The sequence below is a fragment of the Pristiophorus japonicus genome, chromosome 4 (genome assembly GCF_044704955.1).
Source record: "Pristiophorus japonicus isolate sPriJap1 chromosome 4, sPriJap1.hap1, whole genome shotgun sequence".
In the NCBI taxonomy this organism is placed as follows: Eukaryota; Metazoa; Chordata; class Chondrichthyes; family Pristiophoridae; genus Pristiophorus; species Pristiophorus japonicus.
In genome coordinates, this window is record NC_091980.1 from 69,860,420 (window position 1) to 69,880,103 (window position 19,684).

Sequence of the window (19,684 nt, forward strand, 5' to 3'; positions counted from 1 at the left end):
ACTCATTCGCTCTCTCTGCCACCACTCCTCCCCATTCTCTGAGGAATGCCACCTCCAACTGTGTTTTCTGGCCATCAACTCACTTTCTATCTCCATGCTGCCCATCTTTTTTGGTAGATATTACAATAATCTTCTTGGGCGGTCCCTCGTATCGAGGATGACTTGCTTCCACCAAAAAGGGATGAATTCACAGGTGTTTCAGTGAAGGACCTAATATTCCAGGTCCAGAACTGCATATTGAAGGGTGGAAGATGCCTGTGCGTGGATTTTTTTAACGTTTGGTGGCTGTTGCACATCAGCCATCACACGGGCTTGACAGAGCTAGGTCTTGGTCCAGTGGCAAGGATTAACCAAGATGACTGGAGACCAGCTCTGCTGCACGGACCTAGTGCGCGCACATATCGCAGTGTGGGCTAGCCCATGCTGCCCCTGGGCCCTCGCCTCTTATGGGCTCTGAACTCTCGCCTCTCCTGGGCCCCGATCACGTCAGGGCCATAAAAGGTGCATAGGCTCGGCCCACAGCGAGGCCCCGACCTCCGAGGAACTGTTTGCGACTGGTCGGGGCCATAAAAGGAGCAGCGGTGCAGAGTCCCGGCCCACAGCAAGGCCCCAACCTGCGAGGAACCGTCTGCGACAGATCGGGGCCATAAAAGCATGCCACCGCAAGGTACAGCGCGAGCCATCCGGGAGGGCAACGGCTGCGAAGAGGGCGACTGGATTGGATGTCACCAAAATCCAGGTTGCTAAGTGGAGCGTGGGCAGGAGCAGCGAGGTTGGGGCGATGGAGCAACGAGAGATACTACAATCAAGCCTCGTGAATCACTCTATTAAACACATTCTGAAAAGCCATATACACATCATTCTTTTGCCCTATGAGGTTTTCAGATGTCTTGGTATTCAGCCAGATTAGATTTTGTGCTCACTGGAGGTAATTGAATATTTTAATGAAACTGGGATTTGGGGGTCCTTGTACATGAAACACAAAAGTTAGTATGCAGGTACAGCAAGTAATTAGGAAGGAAAATGGAATGTTGGCCTTTATTGCAAGGGGGATAGAGTATAAAAGTAAGGAAATCCTGCTACAACTGTGCAGGGCGTTGGGGAGAGCACACCTGGAGTACTGCATACAGTTTTGGTCTCATTACTTAAGGAAGGATATACTTGCATTGGAGGCTGTTCAGAGAAGGTTCACGGGGTTGATTCTTGAGATGAGGGAGTTGTCATATGAAGAAAGGTTGGGCCTATACTTATTGAAGTTTAGAAGCTGAGAGATGATCTTATTGAAACGTATAAGATTCTGAGGGGGCTTGAAGGATGTTTCCCTTCGCGGGGAAATTTAGAACGAGGGGCATAGTTTCAGAATAAGGGGTCGTCCATTTTAAACGATTGTAAATCTTTGGAATTCTCTACCTCAGAGAGCTGTGGTGGCTGGGTCATTGAATGTATTTAAGGTGGAGATAGACAGATTTTTGAAAGATAAGGGAATCAAGGCTTTGATAGATAAGGGGAGCAGGCGGGAAAATGGAGTTGAGGCCAGGATCAGATCAGCCATGATCTTATTGAATAGCGGAGCAGGCTCGAGGGGCCACGTGGCCTACTCCTGCTCCTATTATGTTCGAAACATGCTTTAAAGAAAAATGCATTGTACAAACTTATTCCATGTGCAGATTATAGAAAATGTTATCTTGGCAATGGTGCTTTACATAAGGTCTTGGGCAATGGTGGGGCATTCATTAGTACTGTGGCTTCTTTAAACAGAAACAATGGTCCTCGCAGTTATGATCGTTTGTGCAGATCATTTTTTTTAATGCATGTGAATGACGACATGGATTTCAATAGAACAGAAGCCTATGGAACTTTTAAGATCGATATTTCTATTAATTTATATGTTGTAATTACAAGTAGATTTTTACATAATTCTTCAATCATTTTTATAATAGATTTATCCTTTAAATGGTCTGTGGGTGAGTTTGATACCTTACTTACCAAATAGAAACTTTGCCGTTGTAGATTCGCATTTAAATTTTTAACATGCATTCTCTGGAGGCTGGATGTAAAGAAAACTTTGATTTATGTGTATTGATATTTTTTCTATTTAAGCTAAGTTTGCAGTAATGGAATAACACAACTTGCATTTGTATAGTGCCTTTCACATTAATGTCCTAAAGGATTTCACAGGAGCGTTAGCTGACAAAATTTGACATTGGACCATAAAAGGAGATATTAGGATAGGTGACTCAGATGTGAAGATTAACTGGGACCCCACAACAATTGTACAATCTGAATGTGTATCTAAGCCCAAGTATTATTAAACGCCTTTTGAAGCTTATAATTTGAAGACTCCAGGCATGTTATCCAAAATGTCATTTAATTTGCAACAAAGCAAGCCCTGATTTACTTTGCCTAGGTAATGGAAATTTATTTACATTGTAAGTTGGTGTATATAATTATGCTCTTGACTGTCACTCAAAGGTATGGTTTAAGTCGCCTTTAAGCATTTGGTGTATGTGTTTTGTCATTTATGTTGCAGAGAAGCAGATCAGTTCTTCAGGGCAATACTTCTAAAATGTTTACATTTACAATGCCCGCATAGTGTGGCTTCACATCTTGATTTGGTTCATTTTATAGTGGGCTGCATGTATTGATGCAGTTGTATTTTATGGGAAGACTAGAACTAAAGTACTGAAAACAAAGTTGTTTCTGTCTACAGATGACAGAAAATGCAGCGATCCTATATTATACGCAGCTTATAGAGCTCTGGTTAGTTTTGCCTTGTACAGTAACTGTTCAATAATATCCAGACTGTCTACTTCCAATTATGTGGTGGGACATCTCCGTTAAAACTTTGCAGTTGGTCATTTAAGTGTTGGAATTGCATGGTGTATCTTATTTAGTTACTTTTAACTTAAATGTATTAGCAATTATATCTTCTCTTCCATTCCCCTTCGAGCAATCTGTTTCACAAACCAGTTACCATTCTATGGCTTTGCACCAAAGCTATTTTCGTGTCTTTTTAGTTTCCTCTCAAATTGCTCTCTCTGCTTTGGTTGAAGGCTCTTCCTGTGACTTTTATTGATATATGGTTCCCCAGGGCTCTTGTTATATCTCCCATTCTATTCCTTCATAACGATTGCCACCACCAACTCATATGTATTCTTCTGCTGATGATTGCACTGTGTGTTTATCAACTTTTCAGAATACCCACCCTTGCTGCACACGACTTTCATACTTCTATATCCTAATTCTCTCCATGGCCTTCAATGAAGTAGTGAAAATAGTTTTTCATTTCTTCGAAGATGCAGTTTCTCCATGGCTCTCAAATTCAACCAACAGTTAGGATCTCCTGCCTTTGATTTCACCGATGGTCTTTCACTTATTGATGATCTCCTTTGAACTCGAATGGAACTCTCGTGCTTCCATTGTTAATCTTGCCTCTCAGGAGCTTGGTATTTTCCCTTTGTGCCAAAAACTTATTTCCTCTCAACTGCTCTTAACTCCATAAACCACAAAATCTGTCCAAGATTTGAATAATGGTACCATCTCTTCCAACATCTAATTTGCAGTACTGGCCAGGATCCAGGAAATAACTTGTTTGGTAGGTGATCTTATTCTAATCTCCAGCCTCTTTCAGCACAACTTTTCATGCTGCTTTATTTTATCAATAGTACTTCTATGGTCATTACTCCTTTTTGAAATATTCTCTCTCCATCATATTAAACTCCACACACAATTTTGCTCCTTCCTGCATACGAGATTAAAGTATGTTTTAAATTATATTGCCCAAGAACTCAATTAGCTTTGGTGATAGTGGAGGATGAGAGCGTTTCAAGTAGCTGCCATATAATGAGTAGGCTGGAGTGTGCTACAAGGTAGTTAAGGCATTGAAGGATTCAGATGTTAATTCCTAAGTGAAGCTCAAACAATTTTTTTTTAAAACATTGAGATTTGTCACTAGCTTGGAACATGAGCATTCCAGTTATGCATTTAACAAATTTGGTACCGATTAAGATATTGAATAAGGTGTTAGTCAAAGTAGCTTTAAACTATGAGTGCATGGTTTCACTCCTAATGTGCCAACCTCATTGGTACATCTGCTTCCTGTCGCCCCCCCCCGCCTCACTGCCACTCAGGAGTGCCCCAAGGTTCCATTCTTGGACGTACTTTTCCTCATCTACATACTGCCCCTTGGTGCCATCATTAAGTATAGATCAGTTTTCTATGTCGCTGATGGAGATGCTTGTGTGTTTAAATACATAATTCTCCGTGAATGCAGGCAGATAAAGCCATAATAAGGCCAACAGTTTTAGAAATAGGGTACAGAACATGAATAAAGAAATTACAAATTAGTACAAAATATTGGTTAAGCCACAGCTTTAGAGTACAGATTTAGGCATCCTATTATAAAAAAGGGTCTTGAAAACCATAGGGTGCATGCACTGTAGATTCACAAGGATTCTGCCAGGGATAGGAATTATAGTTATGAGGAGAGACTGGATCTTAGAGCTATTACCACTGAAACAGACTTAACAGCAAGGAGGTTTAATAGGAAGGAGAGAGGTTAGGCAAAATTTCTTTACACAGAGGGTTGTAGGAGCATGGAATTTTTTGCCACAGGCTGTTGAGGCAAAGGCCATTGCATTGAGAAAACTGAATAAATATTCGAAGTGGTGTTACAGGACTGAGTGGAACAGTGGGATTAGTTTTGGATTGCTCTGGCACAGAAGCAGCACAGCAAAAAGGACCAATGGCTGCCTCCTGTGCTGTAAAGTTCTGTCCTATGGTCATCTCTAAGCTTGACTTCTCGCCCTTCTATGAAGCACAATGTTAGGTTTTGCTACATTAGAGGGCTATAGAAGTCTAGTTTGTTGAAATTGAAACTTGTTGCACTCTCTTAATCTAACTTAATTTACTAGGACCTTAAAACTGAATTGCTTCTACCTCTTGATCCTCTACAGGCATTTTCAATTCAAAAGAAACCGCAAGCTGGCTCTTATCATGTTTCAATATACACATTCTCACTACTGCTAATTATTTGATTATTTCTGAATTATCTAACCTAATGCTGCTCTACCAGGTTTCTTCAGAAAAAGTCCCTTGGTGAGCTATGGAAAAGTAGAATGCTCCTTTGTGCTAGAAAACTGAGACTGCAACATTTTCATTTTCAGTCCTATGAACTATACACAATACTTTGCAGGTTGTAGCACACAGTGCACATCTTAAATCCCTGGAATTTTCCAGTACTGGTACTTTGTTTAGCTCGTTTGTTCAGAATTGATATATTCTCTTACTTCCCTTTCACCCTCAACCCAACATAGGAGAGCAAGAGTGTGAATGACGTGTCTAGACAAATTGAAGTTTATCTACTAATCTCCAGCTAATTCATTTGATATTGATAACTGTAATGTGCGAAGACTGTTAATTAATGAGATTGGGCTTTGTCCATCATAAATCTGATATGCAAGTCCATGAATCATGTCACTCTTCTGAATTGGCTGCTGGATCAATGCCCTCTTGAAAGTCAGGTGCACAAGATATTCTAAATGACATTCAGTAAACTATATGGGGTTAAAATACTGACTGAAATTGCGGTCTGAGGGCGAACGCCTCCAACCGGAATTTTTAAAAAAACTGCTGGTTCCGGAGGAACGTAGGATTGCGGTCGGAGGCCTTGTTTCGCTGTCCAGTGTACGGAACATGTATTCCAGGGGGGTACGTATTCGTATCCTGGGATCACCACCAATGAACATCTAGTATTCTCATTGATAATGGGAACCCCCTTTGTACAAGAAACACAACACAATAAATTTAAAAACACCCCACATTTTTCAGAAGGCATTTAACAAGGTGCCATATAAAAGGTTACTATACGAGATAAAAGTTAACGGGGTTGGGGGTAATATATTAGCATGGATAGAGGATTTCAGCAGTAAATTCTTTGTTGTGTACATTGCATTGTTTAATTATTGGAGAATTCATTTTTTTTTCCAGCACAAAATAACTTTTGAGCATTCTACTTTCTGATTTTTTTTTCTCCTTTTGTGCTTCCCCCACTTCCAAGAATTGGAACTTTTTGATCAAGGTGCTGGCCTTGAAGAATTCTATAATCTCAACAATTGTACACTTCTGTTGACTGAGAAACTGGAAGGGTCACAGAGGAAATATAGGTTACTACATATGAATTTTGAAAATGTGTGTGTTTTCTCCAGTTTGAAATATAGTATTCATAAACTCTGTTCAGAGATGGGATTTGAAGGCTTGAAAGGCCTTTGAGCGTCCAAGTGGTGAAAAGGTGACTCTTTACTTTTGTTCTCAAATTTCAACTAAATGCCATTGGAATGGAGCGCTGGAGTGCATATTTAAAGTGGATTTAAAAAAAAATTAGTTCTTGGACTGTGGGCGTTGTTGGCAAGGCCAGCATTTATTACCCATCCCTAATTGCCCTTGAGAAGATGGTGAACCGCTGCCTTGAACCGCTACATTCCATGTGGTGAAGGTACTCCCACAGTGCAGTTAGGGAGCGCGTTCCAGGATTTTGACCCAGCGACAATGAAGGAACAACGATATTCAAATCAGGATGGTGTGTAACTTGGAGGGGAACTTGCAGGTGATGTTGTTGCCATGCGCGTGCTGTCCTTCTCCTGCTAGGTAGTAGAAGTCGTGGGTTTGGGAGGTGCTGCTGAGTTTTGAGTTGTTGCAGTGCATCATGTAGAAGGTACATGCTGCAGCCACGGTGTGCCGGTGGTGGAGGGAGTGAATTCTTAGGGTAGTGGATGGGGTGCCAATGAGCTGGGCTGCTTTGTCCTGGATGGTGTAGAGCTTCTTGTGTTGCTGGAGCTGCAGTCATCCAGGCAAGTGGAGAATATTCCATCACACTCCTGATTTGTGCCTTGTACATGGTGGAAAGGCTTTGGGGAGTCAGGGGGCAAGACCCTCAGCACAGTATGCCCATTCTCTGACCCACTCTTGTTGCCATAGTATTTATGTAGCTGGTCCAGTTAAGTTTATGATGAATAGTGACCCCCTCTCCCAAGATGTTGATGGGGCATTCAGCGATGGTAATGCCATTTAATATTATGGGGAGGTGTTTAGACTCTCGCTTGTTAGAGATTCTCATTGACCGGCACTTGTGTGGCACGAATGTTACTTGCCACTTATCAGCCCAAGCCTGAATGTCGTCTAGGTGTTGCTGCATGCGGGCATAGACTGCTTCACAATCTGAGGAGATGCAAATTGAACTGAACACCGCAATTTGCAGCGAACATTCCCACTTCTGACCTTATGATGGAGGGAAGGTCATTGATGAAGCAGCTGAAGATGGTTGGGCCGAGGACACCGCCCTGAGGAACTCTTGCTGTGATGTCCTGGGGCTGAGATGATCGACCTCCAACCACCACAACCATCTTCCTTTGTACTAGGTTTGACTCCACGCAGTGCAGAGTTCACCCCCTGATTCCCATTGACTTCAATTTTACTAGGGCTCCTTGATGTCAAGGACAGTCACTCTAACCTCACCTCTGGAATTTGAAGCCAAGTGGTCCTGGCGGAACCCAAACTGAGCATCAGTGAGCAGGTTATTGGTGCGTAGGTGATTGATGCCACTTGATAGCACTGTCTAATACACCTTCCATCACTTTGCTGATTGAATGTAGACGGATGGGGCAGTAATTGGCCGGATTGGATTTGTCCTACTTTTTGTGAACAGTACGTACCCGAGTAGTTTTCCACATTCAGGTAGATGCCAGTGTCATAGTTGTACTGGAACAGCTTGGCTAGTGGAGCGACTAGTTCTGGAGCACAAGTCTTCAGCACGACAGCCAGGATGTTGTCAGGGCCATAGCTTTTCCTGTATCTAGTGGGCACAGCCGTTTCTCGATATTACGTGGAATGAATCGAATTGGTCGAGGACTGACTTCTGTGATAGTGGGGACCTCAGGAGGAGGCCAATATGGATTATCCACTGCCATTCTGGCTGAAAATGGTTGCAAATGCTTCAGCCTTATCTTTTGCACTCGCATGCTGGGATCCACCATCATTGATGTAAGGATGTTCATGGAGCTGCCTCCTCCTGTTAGCTGTTTAGTTGTCCACCATTCACGACTGGATGTGGCAGAACTGCAGAGCTTTAATCTGATTTGTTGATTGTGGGATTGCTTAGCTCTCTGTCTATAGCATGCTGCTTCCGTTGTTTAGCATACATGTAGTCCTGTGTTACAGCTTCCCAGGTTGACACTTCATTTGTAGGTATGCCTGGTGCTGCTCCTGGCATGCTCTTTAGCACTTGTCGTTGAACCAGAGTTGGTCCCCTGGCTTGATGGTAATGGTAGGGTGAGGGATATGCTGGGCCATGAGGTTAGATTGTGGTGGAATACAATTTTGCTCCTGCTAATGGTCCACAGCACTTCATGGATGCTCAGTTTTGAGCTGCTCGATCGGTTCTGAATCTATCCCATTTAGCAGTGTTAGTGCCATGCAACATGATGGGTGTCCTCAGTGTGAAGACGGGACTTCGGCTCCACAAGAACTGCGGTGGTCACTCCTACCAATGCTGTCATGGAGAGATGGATCTGTAATAGGTAGATTGTGAGGATGAGGTCAAGTAGGTTTTTCCCTTGTGCTGGTTTTCACCAACTGCTGCAGGCCCAGTCTGGCAGCTATGTTCTTCAGGACTTGAAAGCTCAGTCAATAGTGGTGCTACCGAGCCACTCTTGGTGATGGGCATTGAAGTCCCCTGTGCCCTTGTTACCCTCAGTGCTTCTTCCAAGTCGCATTCAACATGGAGTAGTACTGATTCATCAGCTGAAGGAGGGTGGTAGCTGGTCATCAGCAAGAGGTTTCCTTGCCCATGCTTGACCTGAAGCAATAAGTCTTCCTGGGGTCCAGAATCAATGTTGAGGACTTCCAGGGCCCCTCCCTCCTGACTGGATACCACTGTGCCGCCAGTTCTGGTGCATCTGTCCTGGTGGGACAGGACATTCTCTGGGATGGTGATGGAGTCTGGTACATTGGCTGAAAGGTATGACTGTCAGGCTGTTGCTTGACTAGTCTGTGGGACAGCTCACCCAATTTTGGCAGAAGTAACAAGGACTTTGCAGGGTTGACTGGGCCAGGTGTGCCATTGTCTTGTCCGTAGCCAGTGCCGAGGTCGATCCTGGGTGGTCCGTCCGGTTTTATTCTTACTGTTTTTCATAGATGTTTGTTGCAACGGAGTGGCTTGCTAGCCCATTTCAGAGGACATTTAACAGTCAACCACATTGCTGCGGGTCTGGTGTCACATACAGGCACACCAGTTAAGGACGGCAGATTTCCTTCCCGAATGGACTTTGGTGAACCAGATGGGTTTTTATGACAATCCAATAGTTTCATGGTCACCATTACTGATACTAGCTTTTCACTCCAGATTTATTTAATTAACTGAATTTAAATTCCCCAGGTGGGATTTGAACTCTAGTCTCTGGATCTTTAGTTCAGGTGCCTCGATTACTGTTCCAGTAACATAACCACTATGTTCCTCTTCATGTTATGTTGTGTGGATTAATATGGTGTTATTCATTGAGTAAAAAGAATACAATATTAAGCAGAATGTTATGGTTTGTAGTATAGCGTTGAATTTTCTACCATTGGATATTCTCGGTATCTTGTAGCTATTTTGTATTGATTGTCAATGTGGAATCCAGTACTGTAGTTGATTAAAAGACTAAGTCACAATCTGTTTATCTAAAAATTCATTCTCTGCATATAGGCATTGCTAGCAAGGCTGGCATTAGTTGCCCTGAGAAGGTGGTGCTCTTAAACACCTATGGGCCCAAGTTTCCACATGATTTGGGCCTGATTTTTAGGAGCAACTGGTGGAGAACGGACTATCTTAGAAATCGCAATTCTCCACATTTTCTTTTCTGCAGTTCTAGTCAGGTAGAACAGTTCTACTTTGGAACAGAATTTTTTCTTCAAAAGGGGGCGTGTCCAGCCACTGACGCCTGATTTCAAAGTTTCCACAGTGAAAACGTACTCCAAACTAACTTAGAATGGAACAAGTGAACATTTTTGTAGAACTGAAAAAACCTGTTCTACACATTAAAAAATCAGGCGCAGGTTACAAATTAGGCGTCCAGAACGAGGTGGGGGGGGGCGGGGAAGGGAAGTCATTAGATTCTACAATAAATCCTTATTTATACTTCTACAAATATTATACAAATAAATCCAACCTGAATAAACATTTATAAGCAAAGAAAAGATTAAATAAACCATCTTCCTACCTGTGTGAAAGTGCTTCAGGCAAGGAGAATGCTGCAGTCAGCCTGAGGCGCCCGTTCTTCCCGCGGGGGGCGGGGGGAGGCGCCCGTTCTTCCCGTGGGGGGGGGAGGAGGCGCCCGTTCTTCCCGCGGGGGAGGGGAGGAGGCGCCCTTTCTTCCCGCGGAGGGGGGGGGGGAGGCGCCCGTTCTTCCCGCGGGGGGGGGGGGGGGGGGAAGAGGAGAGGAAGGGAAGTGCCCGTTCTTCCCGCGGGGGGGGGGGGGGGGGAGAGGGAGGAGGGAGGAGGAGGAGGAGGAGGAGAGGAGGCGCCCGTTCTTTCCGCGGGGGGAGGGGGGGAGGATGCGCCCGTTCTTTCCCGGGAGGGGGGGAGGAGGCGCCCGTTCTTTCCCGGGAGGGGGGGGAGGAGGCGCCCGTTCTTTCCCGGGAGGGGGGGGGAGGAGGCGGCCGTTCTTTCCCGGGAGGGGGGGAGGAGGCGCCCGTTCTTCCCGCGGGGGAGGGGGAAGGAGACAGTGAGAAGGCTGCAAGTGCTGATGGCAATGTGCTTTTATTAAAAAATGTTCAAAAATTAAACAGCTACAAAAATGGCCGAGTGCCAATGTTTCCTTCACACTGCGCGTGCGCGAACGCTGCAACGCGCACGCGCAGCGTTGCCGGCAGGAAAAAAACCTAATTTAAATGGTACCTGCCCCCTCCCACTTACAAAATCGGCGCGAGTGTAGGCTCCGCCCCCCTGGGTGCCGCGCCAAACAGACAAGGAGCTGCATTATGCTCCAGAATTGAGTTTTTTTTCCGGCGCCATTTTAGGCGCGAAAAACGGGCGCCCAGCTCAGAGGGGCGCCCGTTTTTTATCGTGTGGAAACTTGGGCCCTATGTAGTGGTTTGCTACAACTGAGCAGCTTGCAGTTAAGAGTCAACCACATTGGTGTGGGACTAGAGGTAAGGATGGCAGATTTCCTTGCTTGAAGGACTTTAGGGAACTATTTTTTAGGATTTGGAATTTTTAGGACAATCGACTACTTCATGGTCACGTTTATCATAGAATCATAGAAATTTACAGCACAGAAGGAGACCATTTCAGCCCATCGTGTCTGCGCCAGCAGACCAAGAGCTATCCAGCCTAATTCCACTTTCCAGCTCTTGGTCCGTAGCCCTGTAGGTTACAGCACTTCATATGCACATCCAAGGATCGTTTAAATGGGGTGAGGGTTCCTGCTCTACCACCCTTTCAGACAGTGAGTTCCAGACCCCCACCACCCTCTGGGTAAAGAAATTTCCCCTCGTATCTCCTCTCTATCTCTCCCCAATTACTTTAAATCTATGCCCCCTGGTTGTTGACCCCTCTGCCAAAGGAAACCGATCCTTCCTATTGACTTGCTCCAAGCCCCTCATAATTTTATACACCTCAATCAGGTCTCCCCTTAGCATCCTCTGTTCTAAAGAAAACCAATCCAGCATCTTTCTTCACAGCCAAAATTCTCCAATCCAGGCAACATTCTTGTAAATCTTCTCTGTACCCTTTCCAGTGCAATCACATCTTTCCTGTAATGTGGTGACCAGAACAGCACACAGTACTCCAGTTGAGGCCTAACTAGTGTTTTATACAGTTCAAGCATAACCTCCTTGCCTTTATTAGTCAAGGCATGGAATACAAAAGCAAGTATTCCATTTGCCTTCTTAACCACCTTCTCTACCTGGCCTGCTACCTTCAGGGATCTGTGGACCTGCACTCCAAGGTCCCTTTGTTTCTCCACACTGTTCAATGTCTTGCCATTTAATGTGTATTCCCTTGCCTTGTTAGATCTCCCTAAATGCATTACCTCAGACTTATCTGGATTGAATTCCATTTGCCACTGTTCTGCCCACCTGACCAGTACATTGATATCTTCCTGCAGTCCGCAGCTTTCTTCTTCATTGCCAACCACACAGCCTATTTTAGTGTCATCTGCAAACTTCTTAATCATATCCCCAACATTTAAATCCAAGTCATTGATATATATATATATATATATATACCACAAAAAGCAAGGGACCCAGCACTGAGCCCTGCGGAACCCTACTCGATACAGCCTTCCAGTCACAAACACCGATCAACCATTACCCTTTGCTTCCTGCCTCCGGGCCAGTTTTGGATCCAACTTTGCACTGGATCCCATGGGCTTTTACTTTTGTGACCAGTCTGCTATGTGGGACCTTATCAAAAGCTTTGCTAAAATCCATATACACTACATTATACGCACTGCCTTCATCGATCCTCCTGGTTACCTCCTTGAAAAATGCAGTCAAGTTAGTCAAATACAACGTTCCCTTGATAACATCCATGCTGACCTTGATTAATCCATATCTTTCCAAATTGAGATTTATCCTGTCCGTCAGGATTTTTTGCAATTATTCTCCCACCACCGAGGTTACGCTAAGTGGCTTGTAATTACTCGGTCTGTCCTTTTCTTTTTAAACAAAGGTACAACATTAGCAGTCATCCAGTCCTCTGACACCACACCTGTAGCCAGAGAGGTCTGGAAAAGGAACGTCGGAGCCTCTGCTATTTCCCCTCTTGTCCTTAATAGCCTGGGATATATTTCATCTGGGCCTGGGGATTTATCTACTTTCAAAGCTGCTAAGCCCCTTAATACTTCCCCTCTCGCTATGTTTATCTCATCTAATATTTCACACTCCTCCTCCCTCATCGCAAAGTATTCATTAAGAATCCTACCCACGTCTTCTGCCTCCACACAGATTTTCTTTAATAGGCCCCACTCTCTCTTATCAGCTTTTTTTATTGCTTTTTGAAAAAAAACTAATTTAATTAGTCAGACTGTCATGGTGGGGTTTAAGCTTGCATTTTGTGGATTACACTCTCCTTGGGCAGTTCCCCTGAGTCGATATTGACTTGCTTACACACTGAAATGAGTTCTAAGGTGACTGAGACCAGTGCAGGATCTACAGTCTGTCACAGGTGGGGCAGATGGTGGTGGGTGGGGTGTTTGATTTGTTGTAAGCTCCTTCTGCTGTTTATGCTTGGCTTCCGCGTGCTCCCAGCGAAGAGACTTTTAAGTGTTCGGTGCCTTCTCTGATGTTTCTCCATTTTGAGTGGTCTTGGACCAGGGATTCCCAAAAGTCGGTGGGGATGTTACATTTTTTCATGGAGGCTTTGAGGGTGCCTTTTTGAAGCATTTTCTCTGCCCTTCTGGGGCTCGTCTGCCGTAATGTAGCTCGGAGTAGAGTGCTTGTTTCGGGAGCCTAATATTGGGCTTGCGGACACTGGCTCGTGCGTCGGAGCTGATCGAGCATGGTCAATTCCTCGATGCTGGGGCTGTTGGACTGAGAGAGAATGCTGATGTTGATGTGCCTATCCTGCCAATGAATTTGCAAGATTTTGCGGAGACAGTGTTGGTCGTACTTCTCCAGAGCTTTGAGATGCCTGTTGTACATAGTCCATGTCTCTGAGGCATATAGGAGGGCGGGTATCGCTACTGCTCTGCAGACCATGAGCTTGGTGCCGGGTTTGAGGTCTTCGAACACACTTTTCCTCAAGTGGCTGAAGGCTGCACTGGCTCAATGAAGGCGGTGTTGGACTTGGTCATCGATGTCTGTCCTTGCTGATAGGTCCACATTGTCCAAGGTCTAGTCATGGATCTTGATAATGGGGGAGCAGTACTGTGTGGTCGGGTCAGGTTGTTAGAGAACCTTTGTCTTTCTGATGTTTAATGTAAGGCCCAGACTCTCGTACGCTTCAGTGAAGGTGTCGACGATGGTTTGAAGTTCGGACTCAGTATGCATAAACGCAAGCGTCATTTGCATATTGTAATTCAATGACCGAGATTGGAACAACCTTGGATCTTGACTGGAGGCGTCAGAGGTTGAACAATTTCCCGCTTGTCCTGTAGATTAACTCCACTCCAGCTTGTTAAACTTAAAGATGAGATGAAGCATTGCAGCAAGGAAGATTGAGAAGAACGTTGGTGCGATGACAGTCTGGCTTGACCCCGGTCTGCACTTCAATTGGGTCTGTGGTGGATCCATTGGTAAGAATCGTGGCTTACATGTCATCGTGAAGCAGGCGGAGGATGGTGACAATGGTTTGAGGACAGCCGAATTTGAGAAGGACATTCTATATTCCTCACAGTTGACCGAGTCGAAGGCTTTTGCCAGGTCAAAGAAAGCCATGTACAGAGGTTGATGGATTTGTCGCACGGTGAAGATCATGTATGTTGTGCCCCTTAGTGGGCAGAATCCACATTGCTACTCTAGGAGGAGCTCTTCACCCACTGGGAGGAGACGATTAAGGAGGATTCTTCCGATGATTTTTCCTGCGACAGACAGCAGGGAAACTCCTTTAATTACCACAGTCAGACTTGTCACTTTTCTTGAAAATGTTCACGATTAAGGCATTTGAGATCTGGCATGCTCTCCTCCTTCCAGATATGAGAGATGAGGTCATAAATTTACGCCAAGAGCATTTCTCCACCATGCTTCCATGCTTTAGTACTTCAGCGGGGATTCCATCTGCATCAGGCCGTGTTATTTCAGTTATTTAATGGCATTTCCAACCTCCTGTTGGGTTGGGATTGTGCAGAAGTGGTGACTGGTAGCATACTGTGGGATGGAGTCGAGGACACTCGCGTCACAAGCAGAGTCTTGGTTGAGGAGATCCTCGAAGTGCTCTTCCAGTGGGCACTAACTGCCTCTCTGTCCTTGATGAGCACACCTCCCATTCTTGGCTCTGTGGAATATGACCTGGAGTGCTAGGGCTGTAGGTCGTCTTGACTTCTCTTTTTTTTTTTAAATCTACGCACGTCGTGATTGTCTGGATTACTAGTCCAGTAACATAACCACTGCACCACACTACCCTCATAACATAGAAGTACTGTTTGCCTAGGAAAGTTGCAAAGATTTTAAAAATAAACTTGGTAAATAAAATCTAGTACAAAATTTACAAGTATTTACATTATCTTGAATTTGTGTACATAAGAACATAAGATCATAAGAATTAGGAACAGGAGTAGGCCATCCAGCCCCTCGAGCCTGCTCCGCCATTCAACAAGATCATGGCTGATCTGGCCGTGGACTCAGCTCCCCTTGCCTGCCCGCTCCCCATAACCCTTAATTCCCTTATTGGTTAAAAATCTATCTCTGTGACTTGCATACCTTCAATGAGCTAGCCTCAAGTGCTTCCTTGGGCAGAGAATTCCACAGATTCACAACCCTCTGGGAGAAGAAATTCCTTCTCAACTCTGTTTTAAATTGGCTTCCCCGTATTTTGAGGCTGTGCCCCCTAGTTCTAGTCTCCCCGACCAGTGGAAACAACCTCTCTGCCTCTATCTTGTCTATCCCTTTCATTATTTTAAATGTTTCTATAAGATCACCCCTCATCCTTCTGAACTCAGAGTAAAGACCCAGTCTACTCAATCTATCATCATAAGCTCACCCCCTCATCTCCGGAATCAGCCTAGTGAATCGTCTCTGTACCCCCTCCAAAGCTAGTATATCCTTCCTTAAGTAAGGTGACCAAAACTGCATGCAGTACTCCAGGTGCAGCCTCACCAATACCCTATACAATTGCAGCAGGACCTCCCTGCTTTTGTACTCCATCCCTTTCGCAATGAAGGTCAACATTCCATTCGCCTTCCTGATTGCCTGCTGCACCTGAAAACTAACTTTTTGGGATTCCCATTCTCGTCGTCGTTGGCTTGTAGCTTAACCACTTTTTTACTCAAAAGAGTTTCATGCACAAGGAGCACGGTTTAATGTTTATGTTTTGCAGGTAGACTCTAAAAGAGTTTCATGCACAAGGAACCCCAGGTCCCTCTTTCTAAAAGAGTTTCATGCACAAGGACCCCCAGGTCCCTCTGCACTGCAGCATGTTGTAATTCCTCCCCATTCAAATAATCCCTTTTACTGTTTTTTTTTCCCCAGGGTGGATGACCCCACACTTTCCGACATTGTATTCCATCTGCCAAACCTTAGCCCATTCGCTTAACCTATCTAAATCTCTTTGCAGCCTCTCTGTGTCCTCTACACAACCCGCTTTCCCACTAATCTTTGTGTCATCTGCAAATTTTGTTACACTACACTCTGTGCCCTCTTCCAGGTCATCTATGTATATTGTAAACCGTTGTGGTCCCAGCACCGATCCCTGTAACACACCACTAACCACCGATTTCCAACCCAAAAAGGACCCATTTATCCCGACTCTCTGCTTTCTGTTAGCCAGCCAATTCTCTATCCATGCTAATACATTTTCTCTGACTCCGCGTATCTTTATCTTCTGCAGTAACCTTTTGTGTGGCACCTTATCGAATGCCTTTTGAAAATCTAAATATACCACATCCATCGGTACACCTCTATCCACCATGTTCGTATATCCTCAAAGAATTCCAGTAAATTAGTTAAACATGATTTCCCCTTCATGAATCCATGCTGCGTCTGCTTGATTGCACTATTCCTAGCTAGATGTCCCGCTATTTCTTCCTTCATGATAGTTTCAAGCATTTTCCCCACTACAGATGTTAAACTAACTGGCCTATAGTTACCTGCCTTTTGTCTGCCCCCTTTTTTAAACAGAGGCGTTACATTAGCTGCTTTCCAATCCGCTGGTACCTCCCCAGAGACCAGAGAATTTTGGTAGATTATAATGAATGCATCTGCTATAACTTCCGCCATCTCTTTTAATACCCTGGGATGCATTTCATCAGGACCAGGGGACTTGTCTACCTTGAATCCCATTAGCCTGTCCAGCACTACCCCACTAGTGATAGTGATTGTCTCATGGTCCTCCCTTCCCACATTCCTGTGACCAGCAATTTCTGGCATAGTTTCTGTGTCTTCCACTGTGAAGACCGAGCTAAAATAATTGTTTAAGGTCTCAGCCATTTCCACATTTCCCCTTATTAAATCCCCCTTCTCATCTTCTAAGGGACCAACATTTACTTTAGTCACTCTTTTCTGTTTTATATATCTGTAAAAGCTTTTACTATCCGTTTTTATGTTTTGCGCAAGTTTACCTTCGTAATCTATCTTTCCTTTCTTTATTGCTTTCTTTGCTGTCGTTTAAAATTTTCCCAATCTTCTATTTTCCCACTAACCTTGGCCACCTTATACGCATTGGTTTTTAATTTGATACTCTCCTTTATTTCCTTGGTTATCCACGGCTGGTTATCCCTTCTCTTACCGCCCTTTTTCATTGGAATATATTTTTGTTGAGCACTATGAAAGAGCTCCTTAAAAGTCCTCCACTGTTCCTCAATTGTGCCACTGTTTAGTCTGTGTTTCCAGTCTACTTTAGCCAACTCTGCCCTCATCCCACTGTAGTCCCCTTTGTTTAAACGCTCGTTTGAGACACTACTTCCTCACCCTCAATCTGTATTACAAATTCAACCATACTGTGATCACTCATTCCGAGAGGATCTTTTACTATGAGATTGTTTATTATTCCTGTCTCATTACACAGGACCAGATCTAAGATAGCTTGCTCCCTTGTAGGTTCTGTAACATACTGTTCTAAGAAACAATCCCGTATGCATTCTATGAATTCCTCCTCCAGGCTACCCCGTGCGATTTGATTTGACCAATCGATATGTAGGTTAAAACCCCCCATGATTACTGCCGTTCCTTTTTCACATTCCTCCATTATTCCCTTGATTATTGCCCGCCTCACCGTGAAGTACAGGACTTGGGAAAACCAGAATTGTCCGAAAACAGGACATTTCGGTGAACGGAGGATCGGTGGGCAGCGAGTTCTGAAATCTGGTAAAACCTTAAAAACCAGCACAGACTCGATACAGAGGATTCTGGATTTTAAGCCTTTGATTTGATTGGCACAAGCTGATGAAAGATAGCTTGTGATTTTGGTAATATGTATGCATACATGAGTATGTTGCATTTGCTAGGATTAATTCAGTATCTTGACTTTAGTTTCCAAGTTCACTAATTAGATTAGGAAAATTACCTTGCAACATATTTACATTAAAACTACCATTTACCTAATACTGCAGTAAATACTGAATGTGGGGCATATACTTCACTACCAGATGTTGCATTTGATCACATACAAATTAATTTTTTAAAAATCTAATTATATAGACTACATGCCAGCTCTAGTACTAGATCATCAGTTTTAGTAAATCATTGCAATAATTGATAGTACTATTCATTGCATTCAACATTTATAATGCCATTCTGCTGAATGAACCCAAAATAAATTGAAATAGTGTGGAACATTCACTGGTCCTGATGAGTCGTGTGTCAAAACAGCTCTAAAATCAGTTTGCATTTGATGTCCAATGTGACTTAGAATTATTTTGAGGGGAAGCGGGAAGAAACTGGTTTAAATGTAGGCTGATTTGATCTAGCAAATGTGCTCCACTGGCAACTATTGCATTTTAAAGCCCCAATAAACTATTAAAATTGTAATTACATGTTTTGGTCTTGTAATTGGTGCACTTATTTTATTTGGGAAGAAGGGGAATTATTGCATATCTCTAAGGTCTACAATTCAATTTTGTTTGTGGGGGAATAGAATGGCTTCCTTCTGTGTCGTAAATTTCTATGATTCTAGCAATAAAGGGGGAATTGCAGAAGTGTTAGAAAATGAGATGTAAATAAGTAATCATAGTACAATTTCATTTTGCAATTGCTGCATTTCTCAGGACATGTCCTTGTAAATCCTAATTTGGGTTATTTTGTGTTGTGTGTTTTTGACAAGGTATAAATGTACATATCTAAGTGTTTACGAGTAGACATGACTGTCAAGTCAATGACAAATCAGTTATAAAGGGACGACTACAGGTAAATAGGTTAAAGTTAAATCTATAGTGAAAAATTATTTTCTTTAAAAATTCAATTTGCACAGCACTGGGATTACTATGCTCTTTACTGTTACTTTCTCCCATAATTGAAGATTTCAAGAAAGTAAAGCAATAATTCAATGCATAACATCATTGTCTTTTAATGTAGAAAATGTTCAACGGTGCCTTGGAGGAAGGGGAGAAAAAAATTAGAATATATAAAGGAATGAATGCACACTATGGAGTGAAGAGACTCGGGAATGGTAACAAAGTTTGATTGAAAAGCTGGCCTTAAGATTTTTTAAAGTAGAGAAGGAAGAGTGGCACCAAGGTTTCGGGAGAGAATTTGAGAGTAGGGCTCCACCACAAGTTATGTTTTAAAGAATGGCCAGAATCCATGGGCTGAAAGATGAGGGGTGTTCGAAAGCTGCAGATGAATGAAAGGATGGGGCCATGGAGAAATTTGGAGATGAGTATTTAAAATCTCATTCGTTGAGGGACTGGGAGCTAATTCATGTCATGTCAGGGAGGATGGCGTGGTGGTGGAGGGTGAGGGAGGGTGATAGCTTAGCCTGGTTAGTGCACAACTTAATATATGTACTTGATATTTTGCACTACTTGGAATTAGTGGAGGATATGGGGCCAGCAAGTAG

The 19,684-nt window shown here is 43.7% G+C and overlaps 1 protein-coding gene across 4 annotated transcripts in view; it reads left to right on the forward strand.

Moving 5' to 3' along the window:
• LOC139262949 (CCR4-NOT transcription complex subunit 6) overlaps positions 1 to 19,684 on the forward strand; it is a 113,010-nt gene that overhangs the window by 8,713 nt on the left and 84,613 nt on the right. The window lies entirely within an intron of this gene.